A 20258-nucleotide genomic window follows, 5' to 3' on the forward strand; every position below is an offset into this window, starting at 1 on the left:
ACAGGAGCATTTGCATTTTTGCAACTTTATAAGCATCCCTTTTCCGGCCATGCTGGTTTAAGTTAAAAAAGCGTTCCTTCGGCAAAGTGTAAATTAGCTGCAGGGGGCAAAATCATCGCAGCGAATACTGGTTTTCCCTTTGATCCATCTCCAAATTGATGTTTCCATCTCATTGTTTTTATATTTGTTTTTGAACTCGATCTAAAGATTTTTTTTTAAATGAGAATTATTTAACAAAAGGCAAACTCTAACCACTTTCTTATGTAAAGCTGATGTGACAGTACCAGTGTCAACAAGAGGGCAAGATCTGTCTCAGGGAAATCTTGAAACCTCTAAGTGGAATTTGCATAAAATAGTTCTGGTATTATTATTCTCTATTCTTTCTGTGACAGAAATGTCAAGGCCTTGAAACCTAAAAGAACAATTATGCTATTGTACCTCTCTGAGGATTCAAGGGGTGTGTCTTTGGTGGAAAAAGTGCTATTAGAGCTTTGAAAGCCGTTCAAAGGCAACCCAAGGGACTCTTTAGCTAGTCATTTTAGAAAGAATGCCTTGGCTTTAAGTGTCTTAAAGTACGTTTATTCAACTCGTACTTTGAGCTTAAAAAAAAAACCTGCTAATAATTAATGGCTGTACATCTTCTTAACGTTCGCACCCGCTATAAATAAAAACTCGAGATGGAGTCATCATTATTAAGTTGCACCGATTCTCCTGCCATGGGCTCCTTATCTTTGTCAAACGTCTTGTGACAAGTGACCTATAGGCATAGGCTTTTGAAAATTATTATCTTTTTTTAAGCCGGCATACCATAAGCCACTGGCTGTTGCCAATGGTGGACCCAAAAATCATGAACTGATCAATGAGCCCTTGCCTCGTGCAAGCCCGCTTAACAAGTCTACAGGTGTAAAAACCGAGCGTACAGAAGACCTGTCCCCTTGTTCTGCATGGGGTGCGGTGGAACAAAGAGATGCCAACTGCTGATGGGAATAGTTTTGAAATTCAAGAAAGACGTGGAGAGGCGCCTCTGTCACCTTAAGCTACGTTGGTATGGAAAATGAACGAGGCAGGAAACTTCAAGTCACAGTGCTGCAAAGACTGCGTGGCCAGAGAAACTTTGCTTTGAATGACCAAGAGCTAATCTTCACAGGCATGGATACGCGGTCGGCGTTTCTCCAAGTTATAGCGTGCGGCTCGTTTTGTGCACGGCGCAGAACGCAGATGATATTTCTGTATTTTTGTTTGTGCATTCTTTCACTCCATGTGTTTTGAGAACTGGAAGGAACCCTTGAAACCATCTTCTCTGACCTGTTCTTTTAAGAATTAGCAAAAAACATTTGAAACAAGGAAGACTCAGTTCAGCCATGCCCTGATAAAAGGTCAAAGAGAGAGCAGCAGGGAGAGTTCCCCGGATCCATGTGCCTGCATCCATAGTCTCTGAGTTTTGACCTGCATAAGGGCTCCTTCCTTAAACTACATTTCCCACAATCCCATGTGGCTATGAGCAGTCGTGTGATGATGTTCTGGTAAACTAAATATAAAAAAAAGTGGTCTGAAATTCCTGGGAAATATCTCATGTCCTTGTTCTCCAGCTGTTATGGAAACGGAGGACTGCAGACAGTATCTGCAAGAGTATGATTCTGGTGCTGCAAAGCTCTTTATCCAGTTTGGTCTGCCTGACCCGAGCATGGGAGGACCACGGAGCTCTGTGTGGGGAAGCTTTATCCCGGCTGTCCATAGGGATGCTGGTGCACCTGCTCAACATGCTCGCCTGTCCCAGTATTGTACTAAGCAGCTCATCCTCTTCCAAGCATGATGATATAACAGCCAGGATTTGGTGCCTGGAGGACCCCGCCAGGCTGTGCTGCGTGGCGCACAACTGCCATTCACTTAACCCCAAGCACCCAGGACAGTCTGACACTTGAAAGCTGTTTGATGAAGTTTTCTAAGAGGTCAGTGAGTGAATAACACAGTGTATAGGGAAGCTGGACGGTCACTGTGCCCTGGATGGACTCAGTGAAGAGGTCCAGGTCCAAGTGCACCTCCAGTCCTGGCCTGATCATACCACAGTGTGTTATTTGATGACAAGATGGTTTGTTAAAAATGGGTCAGTCGAAGTCTCTCTCTGCCTTTCTCATTTCTGGTATTGTATTTTAGTATGATGTAAACACAGCATAAATCTTAGCTTTTACCAACTACTGTATTGCAATTTACTAGTTACCTGTACTGTCTTGACATAGGTTGGAGTCTTTAAATTAAGAGAGGAAGAAATTGATTTTAGAAATGGTCTTTGCCTTAAGGGTTCTAAATGGGTGATCTGGGGAGCACGAAGATATACATGGGAAATTATGCACAGATATGATCATCAGCTTAGCAGTGGGGTTTTCACTCCAGGACATAGGCAATCTAGTCAGAAACACATGCTTTGGAAGGTGTATGGGCGGTCCTATTTACATGTTTCCAAGGCTCACACAGGAGCCCGAGGGTCATTTCCCATCTGGAGAGCCCACGGAACCTCCAGTTCTTATGGGGGGGTTTCATACATGTTACTGTTATTGCTATTTTTTTCTATTTCTTCTTTTTTATTGGTGCATTATAGTCATACATCTTAATGGGGTGCAAGATGGTAGAGGCCTACATGCACACATCACTCATTTAGCCCTTCCCCAGTTCCCACCCCATTCTCTCCCCCTCCCTCCTTCTCATGTTTGGCTTAGCCACTGAGTTTGATATGTTTGTGAATGTACATCATGTACATTAGGGAGTCTACCTCTTTCCCTACCGTGCCCCTCAGTTATGTCACCTTATTTGTATTATTATTATTATTATTATTATTATTATTATTATTATTGTTATAGCTGTTTGTTTTTCTGATGTCTTGAGTTTGAAAATACCTTTGTCATAGTGTTGGATAGAACTTGTTTTTATATGTGATCAATGCTTGCCTTTTTAAAGTTAAATTAAATTAAATTAAAGTTTGTTTTTTTTTTTGCAGTACTGGAGATTGAATCCATGGGCATTCTACTTCTAAGCTACAACCCCAGCCCTATTTTTTATTCTTTTATTTTGAAACAGGGTCTCACTAGGTAGCTGAGGCTGGCTGTGAATCTGCGATCCTCCTGTTTCAGTTTCTCAAATACTAGGATTACGAATGTGTACTACCATGCCCAGCTAATGCCTGGCTCTTTTAAGGATCTCAGATTTTAAAAAATCACACTGTACCCATAGAGTGGACGGCGCTGCTAGGGCCCGGCACTACTGGACCAAAGCCTGCATTTCCAATCTTCTTCAGCTCAGCACCTTCCTTCTCTTGACTCCCTCGGCAGTTGACCTCTTGCCGCCTCCGCTCTGTGTCCCCTGAGAGCCACTGGTGGCTTGACTCCTCTCTGGCCCAGGGGCCCTGATGATTCTTGGCAACAGGTCCCTTTATTTCATTACCCATCTAAGGATTGTACACTCACCCATCTCGTGGGTGCTGTGCCAGGTCAGGGGAGAGAGATGGCCCCCAGTGCACTGTCCTTAGACATGCCCACAGTCCATTGAGGATACAGATGAAGGGAGAGCTGATTCCAGCATGGCGGAGCAGAGCTGGGCCAAGCAGCAAGCACAGACTTGAGGACCTACTAGGAGTTAGGTGGAGAACAAGGAGGAAGCTGGGGTGAAGGTCCAGGGAGGCTGAGAATTCTGAGTAGAAGACTTTAGCAAAAAACTCCAAGATAGTATTAGACGTGTTGAGAAAAGCTGATTTGTAGAGATGGGTTTCCAAATATTTAACTGGCTGTCTGTATTTACAATTATTATTATTATTATTATCATCATCATCATTGTTATTATTAGTAGCAGTCACAGTACATGCCAAGTATGAGAAGCTCGTAATTTCAGAGCAAAGCCCAGCAGGCTGTCCTGGAAACCCACAACACTTGTCTCTGGTCAGGAGCTTAACATCTGCATGCAGATGTGGGCCTGGGCACGGGCAGGTGAAAGGCAACGACCTACACCCACTGGTGAGCTGGTCCATTCCTTCCTTTTCAGACCCCACTGCGTCAGCAGCATAGTCCCGTTTCAAGGAAACCATTAGACTCTCAATCACATGGCAACATGAGGGCTTTATTTTCTCCATTCTTGACACCCACCACTCAAATATAAGAGATCCTGGTACATTTGCACAGTAACAAACGTTGAAAATAACAATGATGTTATATCTGAGATCCTTAAAAGAGCCAGGCATTAGCTGGGCATGGTAGCACACATTCGTAATTCTAGTATTTGAGAAACTGAAACAGGAGGATCGCAGATTCACAGCCAGCCTCAGCTACTTAGTGAGACCCTGTTTCAAAATAAAAGAATAAAATAATAAAATAGCAATGATGGCAATAGGTGTGTACCACTCCCTTGGCCTGTTTATGACTCAGTTAGGCTCCCCTGGGGCCCTGGAAGAGCAATAGCTGCCGTTCGCCATGCCCATTCTACAGGTGGAGAGATTGAGTTGGACGCACGAGGGCATTTGCTTGCTTGAGTTCACCCAGGAAGCCAGGTGACCAGGATTTGAAACTTACTCTGTCCTAGTTTGGAACCCAGGCTCTAATTCCCCCTCCCCAGTGCCGCAGCGAGACACACCAGCCCTGCGCTGTGTCTCCATCTTACGGACCATGAAGCACATGGACTGATAGACAGGCGACCCCTGGCTGCGCGTTCAGAAACGGTGGAGCCGGGATGAGCGCCATTCTGTCTCCAAATCCAAGACTCCTTGTCATGCAAGACACACGCGATCACATCTACTTTCATGTTGTAAGTCACCTGTGCAGTTTTTATGGTAGGGGGTGGCAGTATGGGCCCCCCAATTGGGCTGACATTTACCCCCTGCAATGTCTAGGTACTTGGCACCGTGTGGGTGTAGCTTGCCCTCCGTCATGCCTTTTTATTCTGTGACTCATCTCCAAGTTTCTCTTTCTATTCCCAGCCTCTTCATTCTCCTGGTCTCTTTCAACCACACGACTGTGACTGTTCCCAGCCTCAGACGTGCCACCCTTCCTGTTTAGAATGTCTGTCACCTGGAACCTGCCCCCAATCCCAGGCTCTCTGCCCAAGCGAGGCTCCTGCTCATCTTCTGGTTTGAAAGTCTCCCTCCCTCCAGTGTCAGCAGATGCCTGCAGAGCCATCCCCCTACCCCAAGCAGTCCAAGTTCAGTTTCGAGCCATGCCAGTCAGTGGATGAAGTGTTCTGGTGTGCTGGGGAGTTTCAGCTCTTGAGTGAAAGGCAGGGAACTTTTGAGTAGGCAGCAGTGAAGGCTGCACGTAAAATTGTCGGGTGCATAAAATTAGGAGGGAGACAGGAAATGGGCAAGGGCTGAGTCTGAGCATGCTAGGAGAGCGGGGAAACTTTTTACAAAAGGTGGAGGAACCTGGGGATACAAGATAAATTCCTAGGTTCTTAGCCACTGCACCATGCTTGGGTATAGAGCGCCCTCAGAGTCCAGAGGCCTTGTTCTCAGTACCATTTCTGGGAAATGTCCCCTCCCTGGCTGCCCCATCCATGTGGGAGTGGTGTGGGTTAATTCAGGCAAATCTTTTCTCTTGAAGGGATTCAACATTCTTATTGAAAAATTACAGGATTAGATAAGGCAACTTTTCACAGAAACTCTCCCCCACTTCTATTACTTTTAGCTTCATTGGTCTTAAGAATGTCTTCTTTATAAGAATGCCTCCATGCAAACAAAATTTTTTTTTCTATTTAAATCTCTAGCCAGGTGTGGTGGTACATGCTTGTCATCCCAGTACTTGGAAGGCTGAGACAGGAGAATCATGTAGGTTTGAAGCCAGCCTCAGCAGCTTACTGAGGCTCTGAGCAACTTAGTGACACCCTGTTTCCAAATAAAATATAAATAGTTCTGGGGGTGTAGCCCAGAAGTAGAAGGCCCCTGGGTTCCATTGCTAGTAAAACACACACACACACACACACACACACACACACACACACTCTATAAACAAAGTTGAAATTTTAAAATAAACTGGAAAGGGCCAAGCGTGGTGGTGCACACTTGTAATCCCAGCATTTGGGAGGCTGAGGCAGGAAGATTGCGGTTCGAGGACAGCCTCAGCCACGAAGTGAGGCCTTTTGCAACTCAGTGAGACCCTGTTTCAAAATAAAGAATAAAAAATAGGAGTGGGGTGAAGCTTGGAGGTCAAATGTCCTTGGGTTCCATTCCCAGTATCACAAAAAATAAAAACTAAATAAATAAACTGCAAAGTGGAAAGAAAGAGGAGGAAGGAGGAGGGAAAAGACGAAGGCAGCCATTGCAAAGTTCCTATGCACAGGTGGATTTTGTTCCCATCTTCTATACGTAGTGATTTGATGCTTTATGAGGTGGCCGGTGCATGTAAAACCAGGCAGAGTGTGCTTTAGCCCCTGAGATCTTCCTGCTAATAGGTCACATGCACTCATTCCACGTTTTGGCACACTTGTCCTGCATAGTTTTTAAGCCTGGAGGGCAATGCGTCTCCAAGCTGTGCAGAGCTGAAGCTTCCTGCTATCCTTTCCTGCCTTCTTTCCCTAGGGCACCTTGGCCTGATGGGTGCCCCACGGGAAGTGCTAACACACCGAGAAGGTAGTCGGGAAAGCCAAGGAAGCAACTTTTTATCATGTGGTGGGCACTGAGAAGTGGTGACCCACCCAGGGACTGGCAGCTGTGGAGGCTGCTGCTGGAGGAGGCCTGAGGGCAGAAGAAGGAGAAGATGCTAGAGGTCAGAGGCAGGAGGACCTGGGTGGCAAGAGGAAGCCCCAAATTGTAGCATGTGTCCCTTGAGTCCTTTATGAAGGTCACTCCTGCTGTGTTCTGGCTCCTTTCTCCATCGTGGGTAAGTCCAGCACAAGGATATGCTATGATCTGTTAAAAAAAAAAAATGGGGGGGGGAAATGATGGAGGAAAATAAAATCAAACACAAAGCAAACTCCAGGACAGATGAGATGAGATTCTGGGCCTGTGTCCCTGTCTTTCCTTGCTTCTTCCTTTCCAAGGTGCCACCTCTGTCCATGGGCCTCCCCATCAGATGGGACCAGGCACAGGATCCGTGTGGAAGGTTTAAGTATGAAATCAATTAGTGCAGACAAAGCCCTGCAATAGGGAGATTTGCTACAGATTCTTGAAGTACAGATTCTACAAGAAGAGAAACAGGAATAGCAATGCTCAGCACAGAGCCCTGGACACCAGCCCCGCAGCTGTGGAATCCCTGGAAGGGATTAGCATTTTAACCAGCTCGTCCAGTCCTGGAGCTTCTGCAGCAGAGCCAGTTTAAGAGCCACTGAGTTAGAGGTCAAAAGGAGAGAGGCATAGGAAGCAACCTCAAGGGTCTCCAGCAAGGTGACCAACTGTCCTAGCTTGCCCAGGCAGAGTCCCACGATGTGGGACTTTCAATGCTAAAGTCAGGAGAGTTCCATGCAGTGGAGGCAGAAGTGGTCATCTACCTTCAGGTCTGAGCAACAAAGTCACAGCGTCATAATGCTCACTATTATCTAATATTTGCTTATACCATCCTATCACATCTTCAGGGAGCCTAGAATCATCAGGGGCCTCATCTCCTGTGACGTTCACAGGGTCTAGAAAGGACAACTCTTTGTATCCCAGGTGAAGAAACTGACTCCTCAGGAGACAGAGGGACTCATATGAGATGGAGTCAGAACCCAGACTAATCCTTACCTAGATCCTGTCTACCAGCTGGGTTGAGAGCTACTCTAGCACCACTAACCAACTCCTGGAAGTGGTTTTCTACTGAACAAAGTTTTTCTAGATCAAATATAGTTTGCCTTTTCTTTTCTACATGACTTCCTAAATATAAAAAGTACTTCATAAACACTGGTTGTGCTCTATGCAACATACATAAGGTGGTTATTTTTCTCTATATGTTTCCCTGTTTCCATGTATGCTCCGTGAAGATGGGATCGTGTCTGCCTGTCTGCATGGTACCTGTGTCGGTACCCGTAAGAATATTGGAGGTGGTGGAGCCTCTCAATACAGACTTGCTGAATTGGTGGACTTGGAAGCAAAATGTAGATTTAAGGCAAAGGAGATGATCTGGGACGACTTTGGGTACAATAGAAAGTGTTCTGGTAGCAAAGCCTGTGGCTTTGTAAAAGCTCACTTCGAGGGGCACTATTTATATTCTAGAAGAGCAAAACCCTGGTCCAAGGGACTTGTTACATGTAAATATTGGGCAGCTCTGAGGGAAGTCATGTAGGAGTCCTACAAGGTTATATAAAGGTGGTCAGCCTCCTTTACTTACAGTTTTTATCCATCTCCGGTATAGCCAGGTCATTTATTCTTGGCTGTTCACAACGGAATAAAGGTTGTGGAAGTCCCTAGAACGAGTCAGTTTACAGGAGGGAGGGAGATTCCACAATGGATGGTCTTAAAGGTTTTCTGGGCAAGCCCTCTCTGTTTACCTTGGCCCTGTCTCTGGACCAGAGGTCCATCTCTACATGAATCTGCAGTTGTGAACTTGAACTAATGTTATATCTGGTTCAAAAGTAGTTTGGTAGAGAAAACATGAAATAGTGCAGACTATTTTTTTCCTGTAAATATGGGAAATTTTGTTTTACTTTTAAACCAAAGGAAGTTCTTTCCACATCTTGAAATATGAAAAAAAATTTCAGGGTATAGTCCTTCCTTCCTTCCTTCCTTCCTTCCTTCCTTCCTTCCTTCCTTCCTTTCTTCCTTCCTTCCTTCCTTCCCAGGGGCATTCTACCTCTGACCTATATCCCCATCCATTTTTTAAAAATTTTTTTTCTGTGGTACTGGGGATGGAACCCAGGGGCAATCTACTTCTGAGCCAGCCCTATCTTTTATTCTTTATTTTGACACAGGGTCTCACTGAGTTGTGGAGGGCTTCACTAAGTAGCTGAGGCTAGCTGCAAACCTGCAATTCTCTTGTCTCAGCCTCCCAAGCACTGGGATTACATGTGTGAGCCACCACGCCCAGCTCCTCAGGCCTTTTATTTTTTTTTGAAACAGGATCTTGCTAAATTGTAGAGAGTTTCACTTAATTGCTGAGGCTGGCCTTGAACTTGCAATCCTCCTGTTTCAGCTTCCCAAATACTGGGTTACAGGCATGGGCCACCATACTTGGCTTAGAATTACTTTTCATGTATTTATTCAATTGACAAAGTTTTGCTACCCCCACACTGCACTATGACCAGGCACAGTAGAAAATGCAAAACTAGAGACATGAAGCCAGGCGAGGTGGTGCATGCTTGTCGTCCCAGCATTCGGGAGGCTGAGACCTGGAGAATCGCGGTTCGTGGACAGCCTCAGCTACTTAGTGAGGCCCTCTGCAACTCAGTGAGACCCGGTTTCAAAATAAAGAATAAAAATAGGGCAGGGGATGTAGCTCGGAGGTCAAATGCCCCTGGGTTCCATCCCCAGACCTGCAAAAAAAAAAAAAAAAAAAAAACCAAAAACAAACAAACAAAAAAAACTAGAGACATGAATGGCTTTCGGTCTTTGCCCTGAAGAAATCTGTGAGTCTGTGAAGAATGGCAAAACAGAAGGGCTTGCCCTAGCATGGTAGTGGGGGGGTTATTTCTGGTACTGATGGCTCCAATGTATTAGCCAACCCCTTGAGTTATGTAGAGGAAGTCAAATAGCTGTTATTCTGAGTTCTTCCCCAGTGTGGCGCTTAGCATTTTTCCTATATTCGACATTCTTCTACTATTCTACACTTGGTGTGTGTGTGTGTGTGTGTGTGTGTGTGTGTGTGTGTGTATGTTACTGATGAATGACCTCAGGGACATTTTATCTTCAAGCTACACCCCTCAGCCTGATTTTTATTTTTTATTTTGAAACGAGATCTTACCAAGTAGCTGAGGCTGGTCTCAAACCTGTGATCCTCCTGTCTAAGCCTCCCAAGTCCTGAGATTACAAGAGTGCACCACCATGCCTAGCTCCATTCCGTTCTATACTTTTCTGGATGTCTATGCCTTTTAATCTTCTGCTTCTCTCCTAAACGTCTTCTCTTTTTCCTCGACAACTTCTATTCTTCCCTCAACACCCAAATCACCGCCTCCGTGGAGTCTTCCCTACTCTCTAAGTATTCATCCCTTGGTGCGGTGCCATCTGGAACAAGGTCTCTCTGTCCGCTGCACTGCAGGTGACTTTGGCCATCTCTCCAGCTCTCAAATGAGCTGCCATCCTGCCTCAGACCCTCTGTGCGAGCCGTTCCCCCCATGCCCTGTCCATTCGCTTCCTCTGAACGAATCTAACCAGCATTGATCATCAAAGCTAAGAAGCCACATCTTGAGGGGCCCCTCTGTGCCCCGGTGGGCCTGGGTTTGGCTGCCCCCTGAGTCTGGGTTTCCTGAGCAAGGGGAGCATTGGATGTGGGTAGGCTTGCTCCAGATTAGCTGGGGCTGGCTTTAGGTCCCTCGACATGACATTGCTGGATCATATGCAATAACCATTTCACCTTAGTTGGGTCAAGAGCCCCTTTACAGTATAAACACAAGGTCTTGTCTAGGGACCTGAATTTCTGTTGCCGGCACAGGCTGTGCTGAAAGCTCGCAGGCAGAGACATTGCGAGTGTTTGAGCACCATTCAAGTGGTATCGGTGTGCTCCAGGCTCCTGTTACGTGTTTGAATACAGTACATTATGTAAAGAGGTGTGACCCCCCACTGGGCCTTGAACACTGGTTATGAGTCAAGCATTTTCCTAGGGAATTCCATGCACATCGCCTCTGTTATTTATCATAATAGCCTTATGAGGGAACTAATTTATTGATTATATACATCAAAGTTTGGCAGGCTGTGGCTCCCGAGCCGCATCCGGTTTGCCTTCTTCCTTCGTAAGCCAGTCTTGCTGGAGCACAGCCTGTTTGTTATGGTATTGTCTATGCTGCTTTTAGGTTATGATGGCATAGCTAAGTAATTGGGCAGAGGCCTTGCGACCACAACATCTGGACGTTTAAAGAAAGAGTTGGGCCAGGTGTGGTGGTGTAGGTCTGTAATTTCAGTACCTGAGAGGCTGAGACAGAATGATTATAGGTTCACGGGCAGCCTCAGCAATTCAGCCAGATCCTCAGCACCTCAGAAAGACCTGGTTTCAAACTAAAAAATTTAAAAGGGCTGGAGTATATCTTTGAGGTATACTGGGTTCAATCATCCTCAATACCACAAAAACAAAACAAAAGAAGAAAGAAAAAAGAGAAAGAGCTGGGTGTGATGTTGCCTGTCTGTAATCCCAGTACTTGGGAGGCTGAAATAAGAGGATTATAGGTTCAAGGCCAGCCTCAGAAATTTAGCAAGACACTCAGGAGCTTAGCAAGACCCTGTTTCAAAATAAAAAATAAAAAGGGTTGGGGTATATCTTAGATGTTGAATGCCCTTGGGTTCAATCCTAGGTACTGCAAAAGAAAAAGAAAGAAAGAAAGAAAGAGAGAAAGAAAGAAAGAAAGAAAGAAAGGAAGAAAGAAAGAAAGAAAGAAAGAAGAAAGTATAAAGGAAGGAAGGAAAAAAGAACGGAAGGAAGGAAGGAAGGAAGGAAGGAAGGAAGGAAGGAAGGAAAGCAGGCAGGCAGGCAGCCAGGCAGGCAGGCAGCCAGGCATGGTGGCGCATGCTTGTAATCTCAGTACTTGGGAGGCTGAGACAGGAGAATCAGTATTAACAGACAGCTTCAGCTACTTAGTGAAGCCCTCTGCAACTTAGCTAGACCCGGTTTCAAAATAAAAAGAATAAAAAATAGGGCTAGGGTTGAGCTCAGAGATAGAATGCCCCTGGGTTCAATCCCCAAAACCAGAAAAAAAAAAAAGCAGAAAAGAAAGGATTAACAACCATGCGTAGGTAGAAACCTGAAGAGCCGAGGTTACAAATGTTCCTGTGAACGACCCCACAGCAGTCATTCTGCCGCACCGTGGGTGCCGTGTCTCACCTTGACTCCTATTTTCCTCCCATCCTGGAGGGATGCCTTTTTCCCTATCTGTTCTTGGACCTCGGTTTCCCCCTGTGAGATAAAGGCTGGCAATCCCCACCCAGCACTGTGTAGATTCTGTCACTGGAGGGCCACGCATCTGTGTCTTGGGAGGGCTGAGATGGCTTGAGTGACAGGACGGTGCTGGGCTGCCACTTGGGGCGGGGTGGCAGCTGGAGGGTCCTCCCGGGACGGATGGAGCACCGCACTGCACACTTGTACCGCTGTGCTTGCCTCCTGACCAGGTGAAGCTCTGAGATCCCAGCAGAGGCGGCTTCCGGAGCCAGGGCCCTAACAAACCCAGGCCACGTGGGCTCTGGCCAACTCGTCAGCACGCCCTCGCCTTTTGCCACCCAACGAGACTCAAGGGTGACGATTCTCTTCCATGAAGCCACTGGGCTACGTCTGCAGGCACATGGCCGCACCCAGGCCAGGCCTTGAAGCTGCCCCGTGGACGTGCTCCCGGCTTTGACTCTCTGGAGTGTGAATGCTCTGGGTCAAAGCTCCATTCAACTTTGCTGCGTTCAGAACGAGATGGGTTGCTTCACCATTTGTGTGTGTGTGTGTGTTTTGTTTCCCCGAAGTGGGAAGTCATTTTGCCCTGGTATGCAATCATTTGAGAAGCATTTCATTAAAAAAAGTTAAGTTGAACACACACATGCACACAAATGAATATGACGGGAAATCGAAATCTAATGAGCGAGGCATGCATACATATATGTATATTTCTGTATATATTATAGTCATGTCAGATATGACTGTTTTAGTCAGCTTTTCGGTCACTGTGACTAACTTAAAGGAGAAAATATTTCTTCGGGCTCACTGTTTCAGAGTTGCTATATGGCAGTCCAGCTCTAAAGCAGAGACTACGAGGCAGAGAAGAGCCTCCTAGTCAAGGCAGCTGAAAGCAGAGAGAGAGGGAGGACCAGGGACATGTAGCCCCCAAGGCCATGGCTCCAGGGATGCACCGCTTCATCCATGCCTCACCTCGGAAACTTCCTGCATTGCGGAGCATGCTCTCGACACATGAATTTTTTGGTGACATTCCCAGGTCAAACTCCAGCAGTGATCACTAGGGGAGCGAGCGCTGGGTGGCGGCTACACTGGAACTTGCTCTTAAAGCCGATTACAACTGCTTATAAGCCTAAGATTGCTATAACCTTAGAAAGTTTAGCTAAAAAGTAAGCTGGTAGCCTGGCGTGGCGGCACATGCTTGTAATCCCAGCGCTTGGGAGGCTGAGACAGGAGGATTGCGCAGGTTCGAAGCCAGCCTCAGCTACTTAGTGAGGCTCTCTGCAACTTGGTGGGACCCTGTTTCCAGATAAAATTTATAATAGGTCTGGGAGAGTAGCCCGGAGGTAGAAAGCCCCTGGGTTCCATCTCCAGTACAACAAAATAAAATAAAATAAAATAAGCTGGTATTGACGTTCTGTTGTAAGACTTGTATTGTTTATTAAGGTAAGAATCTCATGAGTGGATGCTTTCATTGAAAAAGCAGGCAGGAGGAGTTCCCTTGCAGGGTCAGTGATATCTTTATTATAAATTAGTGTGGTTTCTTAAAAAAGAAGAAAAATTGAAAGTCACTTTGAGAATCTGTATCACTCCATGGGCTCTTTGCCTGCACATGTGTGTGTGTGTACATGAGTGTATGTGCATGGGTGTGTGTGTGTGTACGTGTGTGCTTGGTGTGTGTGTGTGTGTGTGTGTGTGTGTGTGTGTGCCTGTGATTTTCTCTGTGTAAGCGTATGGGTGTAGAGATGTGCCTTCATGTATATGTGCATGAGTGTGTTTGTGTGCACATGTTCACACAGATGTGCCTGCATGTATATGAGCGTGAGTGTGTTTGTGTGTTTGTGTGCACATGCTCACACATGCTCAGTCTTGGATGGGAGTCATCCATAGAGTCCCCCCAAGAACCTTCCTAGAGGAGCAAAGAGAGAGCCTGGGATACTTCCAAGCCCCTGACCATCTTACTGTTCAGCCAAAGAAAGCCAAACAGCATGGGAATTTTTGGGGTTTTTTTGTACTGGGAATGGAACCCAGAGGCTTTCTACCTCCGGGCTGTACTCCTGGGAGACCTATTTTGAAACCTCGGGTCTGAGATGTCCCAGCCTTGTGATTTTCGATGCTGATCTCTCTGGCTTCCTGTCTCCAAGTTGATTTGAGGAGGGGACCACTATTCCTGCTTCCTGGGATGCTGTGTGGATCCTTCGAGATGGGATCTGGCTTATGGCATCTTTGGCTGGGGACAAAGTCTTGCTATTTGCTAGCAGGGCTCCAGAGGTTGGTCAAAGGTCGTCTCACAGGGATATTTTCGGCTGGCCTTGGGGTTTCCTGTCCTTCTGCAGCAGAGCGGGAGGCATCGGTGACCCAGCTCAGCCCCTCTTCCTCGCTCCTTCACCAAGAAAGAAATGCTGACAAGTGGTGGTGGTGGTGGCGTGTGTTGGGAGGAGGATGGGCGATAATACTTGTGAAACTTTCCTAGTCTTGGGAAATTTACTTTGAAATTTGTGCGGGGACGAAGTAATTAGTAAACTCGCTCTTAATCGTGTTGGGAAGGCTGGTTTTTTTCACACCTCCTCTGACTTTGACACTGCGGCTTTTGAAACTTCATTTTGCACTGTGCCTCATTGTTCTTTAATCTGTGCTCTCTGCATTGAGCGGCACGGAAATTTCGCACTTACTATGTCAATAACATCTGGCAAAATTGCCACCTATTAAGAGTAAGTGTGCTTTTTTCTCCGGTGAGAAATGTGATGGTGTATTATATTGGTTTCCCTTGAGAGGCTAAGGAGACAATTTTAAAGCAGACAAATGCATCAAAGAAATAACCTGAACTCTAAGAAAAGGTTACGGAAAGTCAGAAACTTTTCCCCCCTCGCTCGTTCTGGGCGGCATATTTACTTATTTATTTATTTATGGGTGGGGGAGGGGACAGTGGCAGCGACTCCGGGATATGAGTGTTTTTTTTTTTTTTTCTGCAAGGATGCGCCCCTCTGTCTGAGAAGGAGCTACTTCTACCCTGCTTCCTGCCCAGCTCCATGCTATACTACCTAGGAGCACTTCTCCTGTAGGATAATCCTGCCCGAGAGCTGTTCCTACCTGTCCCCCAAGGTCTAAGAAGCAACACAAAGACATAGGCAAATACTGAACTTTGGAACCTCTGTCTCGAAGTTTCAGCCTCTGGGACTCAGACACCGGGATCTATGAATTACAGTCTCTAAATTTTACATGAAAATATTCCAATGTGAAGCAGGAGGGGCTCCTCCCACTTTGTCTCTGCAGGCCTCCAGCTCATGGTCCAGTAGGAGTGGCCTCAGAGGCTGGACCTCCTCGTTTTCCACCAGCTCACGGTCAGTAGAAGCATCCCCCAAAGACAGGGTGACATTCGGGGCAGCTGGAATGACGTCACCTTCCAGGCTACTTCCTGAGTCGGGGACTGGCTGATCTGGCATGGGCTCTGCTCCCACCATGCTCTGAGGCAGAGGTAGGTCATTGCTGACATGTGATAATGGCAGGGTCCTGAGTCCTAGGTGCACTCAAGCTCTCGTCTCAGTGTAGCCGCTCATTTTATCTTCCCAATGGCTCCTGGAAGCAAGTATTCCTGAGGTCCCCTTTCCACAGATGGGGAAACAGCCACAGATGTTTGAGGAATTTGCCAGAGTTCGCACTTAGTAACGTCAGAGTAAAGTTCATTAGCCCTGGTGTGGCCTTTGAGGCTCTTGGCATGCCTCCTCCTTCTTCTGGTGTTCATTCCACCCACCCCAAAGAACCTTCAAAGCAAGTGGTTTGCTGTGTTTCCAGCTCTGTGACGTCCTAGGTCTAGAGTCCCCTCCTGGGCTCTGCCACCTGTCTCCTTCACCCATCCATCCACGAATTTTTACCCCTTCAGTGAGGCTGTGTAAAACAATGTTGAAGAACAAGGATGTCATCATTGCCCTCTGCGTACTCCAGTGCCTTCGTCTCTACAGCTGACGTTGGTGGAAAATCTAATTCAGTACCCCAAGCAAAGCTTCCAGGAAAGTTCCTGGGGTTCATTGAAGGCAGAAGTCCTGAACCACAAAACAGACCACCGATGTGTGTTGTTGAGTCCTTCTGAAATGTTAAAAAACGGACTCAGTTGCTGACATAGACAAGTTGGCAGCTGTCATAGGACAAATGTACAATGTGAATTTCTGCTGAATGCACCGAAATCTCTGGTAGCCCCAAGTCCATACCCGTACTTGAGGACCACCGGCCCCATAAGTATGGGGTTTACACTCTGCAGGTGTCGCAGCGCCCAGACCTTTCTTGAATCTGGCTTATTATTTTTACTTATTAAAGATATGAGTTTGGCCGGGCGTGGTGGCACACGCTTGTAATCCCCGCGCTTGGGAGGCAGAAACAGGAGGATCACGCAGGTTCGAAGCTAGCCCTGCGCGCTGGCTTAGGAGATCCTGTTTCCAAATAAAAATGCAAAAATAGGTCTGGGAGTGTAGCCCGGAGGTAGAAGGGTTTCCAGGAACCCCAGTACCACCAAAAAAAAAAAAAAAAGATATGAGTTTGACCCTTGAAGGAGGCATTTCATACATAATCATGCCTTCGGTGCCACCGTCTGGAGCCAGACCTGGGCTAAACACCAGCGATGCAGAAACAAGTCAACACAGTTTTTCAAAAACCATCTCAGAGGTAACCTCTTCCAGGCAGATGTCCCTGAGACATCTGCTGAGTCGGTGGCCCAAGACAGGTCTTCCTCAGAACCCTGGCTTCCCTGTTGTTATAATCATCATGCAGAATCAAATGGTCAGTTTCCTTGTCTACTGCATTGAGAAGTCTACAGTCTAAAACCCCAGCAACTATATCTTTGTTATCTTTGAACTCCCAGTTCCTCCACAGAGCCTGGTAGAGAGATGGTCTCTGGTCTTGTTCATCTCATGCCTGGATGGATGAACAACACTGAACCTACAGGTCCTCAGCTGCTCATTTATGAAGTCTTCGAGAATCATGTCTTATGCTGGTTTCTGCTCTAAAATTCCAACTCTCAGTTGAAAGACGTCAATATTTAGATGATTATATTTGCTTTCCAAGTGCCCACGATATTTTATATCCAGATAATATTTACGGGTGTCTGCAGAGATAACTAATTGGATGTGCCATCCAGCTCCCGGGGAGAACGTATGGATGATCACCCTTCGTTACTCACTCCAGAAAGCAAGAACTCACAACCCAACCTTATGTTTCTGTGGCTTGGAAAACATCAGTAGATGTGAGAAGGAACAATGTCCCTGCTGTCACCCTGGTCTTTCTTGCACATTTGCCACTAGGACAGCGTCATTTGCATCTGAATTGAACCTGCATTAAAATTTCGAGTTTATGTACTGCTGGTTAGAAACAGAGGCTCAGAAAGAGCTGCAGTTCTGTGCAGACTCATCCCCCTCCCGTTTTCTGAGGGGCACCTTTCTCCCTTAAATCTACGGTCCAGAGGTGACCCACCTCCCGAGCTCCTGAGGCCAATGACACATTTCTTGTGGCAGTATTTCACTTGAAATTAAAGAACACGAATTCTATTTCGTGACAAGCAAATATGGAATTAGTCAGCTCTCTCCTCTCCCTGTTCTCTTTGTATTTCCATCCCACTTCATCCCCAATTTTTTTTACCTGTTCATTTGTTTTCTGTGCATCTTTCTAAGCCTCTAAATTCTTTTTCTCTTCGAGGGAAGAAATATAATTTAAAGTACTACATTGAAACACATCTATTCTGCCTCCCTTATTGGGCTTCTCTCTGAAGATAGGGATTGTGCTCAATTTACTTACATTTTTCTCCAGTGTGTCTAGCAGGGTAAGACAGTGTGATAGTGTGATCCACAAAACACACAAATAAAAAAAGGAAAAATGAACAAATAGGACAGATCTGACTCTGGCCATAGATCAAGGCCTCAGACAAGCCAAGCACCCTGCTAGTCTTACTACGTCTCTTACATCTCTTAACCCTCGGAGCTCTATGAAGCAGACATTCTTCTTGCTGCTCTTATTAATTTGTTATTTTATAGATGAGAAAGTCAAAGGCAGGTAAGTGATTTTCCAAAGGTCAATTGCTGGTGGAGCCAGGACGCAAACCCAGGCAGTCCAACTCCAACACGATGAGCCAGCTATGTTTCTGACAGAAACGTAGAGATAAGGCTGTAGCTTGAACTTGTTGGATAACAAGCTCAAGGCCCTGGGTTTTATCTCTAGCGCAGCAAAACAGTGTTAGGAATTGTGGTGTGTGTGTGTGTGTGTGTTGCAATAGTTTATAATTTGAGCGTTGTAAAAACCAGGATGAGACTTGTTTCTGACTCCAAGCCGGTTATATCAGGGAACCACTGATACCTATGTGGCCAATCACAGTGGACACACCCCTGAGATTACTTCAGGGTACTCTAATGCAAGGGCCTTGGGTGATGTGATTCATGAGCTCCGAGAACAACTTGGATCTGTTACTTCTTTCTCAGGTGTTTTATGGGGTCTATCTGTTGGGCTTTTTAACAAAACTCCTACAAAGATTTGGGATTGGGTGTTCTAGGGGCCTGCAGAGCTTTCCCTTAGCCTAGAAAGCCATGCTATCAAGCTCCCACAGGCCAGAATGGAGGAGAAAAATCATCTAAAATATTGTTCATGCCAGGCGTGTGGTGGTGCACGCTTGTCATCCCCGCACTTGGGAGGCGGAGACAGGAGGATCGCGCAGGTTCGAAGCCAGCCACGGTGGTTTAAGAGACCCTGTTTCCAAATAAAAAACATATATATATATAAAATAGGTCTGGGAGTGTAGCCCAAAGGTAGAAAGGTTTCCAGGAACCCCAGTACCACCACCACCACAAAAAAAAAAAAAATTTTTCACATGTGGAGATAGAAGTACCCTTAGGCCACCAACTTAAAACTCAGGAGGCAACAGGTGGCTTCACACCACTTTAGATTATGAGCAGTTCAGGAAGGAGAGTGCTAGGGTGACGCCCAAGACTGATGCCCCCTGAGCTGCACACTTCGTACCCCTGCCCCTTGAACGGGACAGATTCTGTGAAAGTGATGGATGTCACTCTTCTGACCAGGCACCATGGTAACGGGAGGGATTTTGCAAAGGTAATTAAGGTTCTCAACAGGTGACTTAGAGTTGATCAAGATGGAGATTATCCTGAGTGGAAGAGAGGCAAGGAAGGCTTACCTGATCAGGTGAGTTTTTAAAAACAGAGCAATTTTTTTTTACGGCCTGGAGGAAGCAAAGCGCCATATTCTGATAGAGTCTGTGGATGAAGGCATGTGCGGACCTGAGAGGAATCCCACGGTCTGAAGGAACTGAGTTCTGCCAATCAGTGATCCTGCGAGAGAACTGGAGCTCCAGCCGGAAGCTCAGCCCTGCCAAGATCTACAAAGACGTAGAGTTTTTCTGGGGGAGGCCCAAAGTGTCCCAGCTAGCTGGCACCTAGACTCTGACCCTGGGAAATGGAGTAATGGATTAATTCATGTAGTTCTAACCTGCTAAATTTGTGATGATTTGTTACATAGCAATAAAAAAGTAATTTAGATGTTGTGGTCTGAATAGTCGTATTTTCTATCCCCCGCTTCTCTGTTGGGACTTTATATCTACTGGATGATACTCAGAGGTAGAGGTTTTGGAAAATGATTAAGTCCTGAGGGTTCCACCATCGTGTATGGGAGTAGGCTCCTTTGACAGTCCCAGGAAGCCCCTTTAGTCCTTCCTGCCATGTGAGGGTACACTGCTTCTCTTTTCCACCATAGAAAGATTGTGGCAAGAAGGCTCCATCTTTGAAGAAGAAACCAAGTCCTCACCAGATACTGAATCTGCTGGCACCTTGGTCTTGGCCTTCCTAATGCCCAGAACCATGACCAATACATGTGTGGTGCTTATAAATGGCCCTGTTGAAGGTATTGTGTTGCAGTAGCCTGAATGGACTAAGACACCAGGCATGCATTAGCTAGTTGCTGTAACAGTAACACCAAGTAACAAGCAACCACCGAACCTTATGGTTTATAATAACAAGCATCTACTCTTCCTGCATCTGTGGCTGTCTGGCTTCCTTACCTGTGGTTGCACATCTAGACCTGGGCTTTGCTGGTGGCAGCTCTTGTCTTGGAGATCTGGATTGGCTGAGGCAGCCCTGGTCATCTCCCCAGACCATGCAGTGTCTTCTCTTGGCAGGGGCTGAAGGGCAAAACAATAGAAGCCAGCAAGGTCCCTTGGGCTTAGGCTCAAAACTGGGGCTCTGTCACACTTGCCCAAACGACATTAGTCAAAGCAAATCCAAAGGCCAAGACCAAAGTCAAGGCTGGAGGAAA

This window comes from Muscardinus avellanarius, assembly GCF_963383645.1.
Source record: "Muscardinus avellanarius genome assembly, chromosome: 12".
NCBI classification, from domain to species: Eukaryota; Metazoa; Chordata; class Mammalia; order Rodentia; family Gliridae; genus Muscardinus; species Muscardinus avellanarius.